We start from the raw sequence: 3,018 nt of genomic DNA, 5'->3' as shown, positions 1-3,018 counted from the left end.
GTAGTTTAATTGCTGCAGTTTGCTGAAAATGGTCCCTATATCGTCTAGTTTGAACAGTTATGTTGAAAACATTGTATCCAGAGTGCATCAAACATGATTTAGACCTTGTTTTTTATGGAAAAGTGGTTATTTCTCTAGTTTAATTGCTGCAGTTTGCTGAAAATGGTCCCTATATCGTCTAGTTTGAACAGTTATGTTGAAAACATTGTATCCAGAGTGCATCAAACATGATTTAGACCTTGTTTTTTATGGAAAAGTGGTTATTTCTGTAGTTTAATTGCTGCAGTTTGCTGAAAATGGTCCCTATCGTCTAGTTTGAACAGTTATGTTGAAAACATTGTATCCAGAGTGCATCAAACATGATTTAGACCTTGTTTTTTATGGAAAAGTGGTTATTTAATTGCTGCAGTTTGCTGAAAATGTTTAATTGCTGCAGTTTGCTGAAAATGGTCCCTTTAATTGCTGCAGTTTGCTGAAAATGGTCCCTATCGTCTAGTTTGAACAGTTATGTTGAAAACATTGTATCCAGAGTGCATCAAACATGATTTAGACCTTGTTTTTTATGGAAAAGTGGTTATTTCTGTAGTTTAATTGCTGCAGTTTGCTGAAAATGGTCCCTATCGTCTAGTTTGAACAGTTATGTTGAAAACATTGTATCCAGTGCATCAAACATGAAGACATGTTTATTTCTGTTTTAATTGCTGCAGTTTGCTGAAAATGGTCCCTATTAGTTTGAACAGTTATGTTGAAAACATTGTATCAGAGTGCATCAAACATGATTTAGACCTTGTTTTTTATGGAAAAGTGGTTATTTCTGTAGTTTAATTGCTGCAGTTTGCTGAAAATGGTCCCTATCGTCTAGTTTGAACAGTTATGTTGAAAACATTGTATCCAGAGTGCATCAAACATGATTTAGACCTTGTTTTTTATGGAAAAGTGGTTATTTCTGTAGTTTAATTGCTGCAGTTTGCTGAAAATGGTCCCTATCGTCTAGTTTGAACAGTTATGTTGAAAACATTGTGCATCAAACATGAGATTTCTGTAGTTTAATTGTGCATCAAACATGATTTGAACAGTTACATTGTATCTTGTTTTAGACCTTGTTTTTTATGGAAAAGTGGTTATTTCTGTAGTTTAATTGCTGCAGTTTGCTGAAAATGGTCCCTATCGTCTAGTTTGAACAGTTATGTTGAAAACATTGTATCCAGAGTGCATCAAACATGATTTAGACCTTGTTTTTTATGGAAAAGTGGTTATTTCTGTAGTTTAATTGCTGCAGTTTGCTGAAAATGGTCCCTATCGTCTAGTTTGAACAGTTATGTTGAAAACATTGTATCCAGAGTGCATCAAACATGATTTAGACCTTGTTTTTTATGGAAAAGTGGTTATTTCTGTAGTTTAATTGCTGCAGTTTGCTGAAAATGGTCCCTATCGTCTAGTTTGAACAGTTATGTTGAAAACATTGTATCCAGAGTGCATCAAACATGATTTAGACCTTGTTTTTTGGAAAAGTGGAAAATTGTGGTTATTTCTCTAGTTTGAGTTTAAAACATTGCTGCAGTTTGACTGAAAATGGTCCCTTTGCTGAAAATGGTCCCTAGTTTGAACAGTTATGTTGAAAACATTGTATCCAGAGTGCATCAAACATGATTTAGACCTTGTTTTTTATGGAAAAGTGGTTATTTCTGTAGTTTAATTGCTGCAGTTTGCTGAAAATGGTCCCTATCGTCGTCTAGTTTGAACAGTTATGTTGAAAACATTGTATCCAGAGTGCATCAAACATGATTTAGACCTTGTTTTTTGGTTATTTCTGGAAAAGTGGTTATTTCTGTTTGAGTTTAATTGCTGCAGTTTGCTGAAAATGATCCCTATATCGTCTAGTTTGAACAGTTATGTTGAAAACATTGTATCCAGAGTGCATCAAACATGATTTAGACCCTATATCGTCTAGTTTGAACAGTTATGTTGAAAACATTGTATCCAGAGTGCATCAAACATGATTTAGACCTTGTTTTTTATGGAAAAGTGGTTATTTCTGTAGTTTAATTGCTGCAGTTTGCTGAAAATGGTCCCTATATCGTCTAGTTTGAACAGTTATGTTGAAAACATTGTATCCAGAGTGCATCAAACATGATTTAGACCTTGTTTTTTATGGAAAAGTGGTTATTTCTGTAGTTTAATTGCTGCAGTTTGCTGAAAATGGTCCCTATATCGTCTAGTTTGAACAGTTATGTTGAAAACATTGTATCCAGAGTGCATCAAACATGATTTAGACCTTGTTTTTTATGGAAAAGTGGTTATTTCTGTAGTTTAATTGCTGCAGTTTGCTGAAAATGGTCCCTATCGTCTAGTTTGAACAGTTATGTTGAAAACATTGTATCCAGAGTGCATCAAACATGATTTAGACCTTGTTTTTTGGTTATTTCTGTAGTTTATTGGAAAAGTGGTCTGTAGTTTAATTGCTGCAGTTTGCTGAAAATGGTCCCTATATCGTCTAGTTTGAACAGTTATGTTGAAAACATTGTATCCAGAGTGCATCAAACATGATTTAGACCTTGTTTTTTATGGAAAAGTGGTTATTTCTGTAGTTTAATTGCTGCAGTTTGCTGAAAATGGTCCCTATCGTCTAGTTTGAACAGTTATGTTGAAAACATTGTATCCAGAGTGCATCAAACATGATTTAGACCTTGTTTTTTATGGAAAAGTGGTTATTTCTGTAGTTTAATTGCTGCAGTTTGCTGAAAATGGTCCCTATCGTCTAGTTTGAACAGTTATGTTGAAAACATTGTATCCAGAGTGCATCAAACATGATTTAGACCTTGTTTTATGGAAAAGTGGTTATGGAAAAGTGGTTATTTCTGTTTGAACAGTTTAAAACATTGTATCCAGAGTGCATCAAACATGATTTAGACCTTGTTTTTTATGGAAAAGTGGTTATTTCTGTAGTTTGCTGAAAAATGGTCCCTATCGTCTAGTTTGAACAGTTATGTTGAAAACATTGTATCCAGAGTGCATCAA

The 3,018-nt window shown here is 33.9% G+C and overlaps 1 long non-coding RNA gene across 8 annotated transcripts; it reads right to left on the bottom strand.

Annotated features, from left to right (window-relative positions):
- On the bottom strand, positions 1–2,949 carry LOC127919095 (uncharacterized). Of its 8 annotated transcripts, none has more exons than XR_008101952.1 (6): positions 2,913–2,949; positions 2,555–2,818; positions 2,008–2,407; positions 1,100–1,495; positions 787–918; positions 1–104 (listed from the first exon to the last, which is right to left on the bottom strand). It is a non-coding gene; the product is annotated as an uncharacterized LOC127919095 (long non-coding RNA). The 8 variants fall into 8 exon arrangements; XR_008101951.1 differs by having other exon boundaries at positions 7–370; XR_008101956.1 differs by lacking the exon at positions 1–104 and adding an exon at positions 461–552.
- Positions 2,950–3,018: the final 69 nt, after the last annotated feature.

This window comes from Oncorhynchus keta, unplaced genomic scaffold (assembly GCF_023373465.1).
Source record: "Oncorhynchus keta strain PuntledgeMale-10-30-2019 unplaced genomic scaffold, Oket_V2 Un_contig_15740_pilon_pilon, whole genome shotgun sequence".
NCBI lineage: Eukaryota > Metazoa > Chordata > Actinopteri > Salmoniformes > Salmonidae > Oncorhynchus > Oncorhynchus keta.
This window is presented reverse-complemented; position numbering and strand designations above follow the sequence as displayed.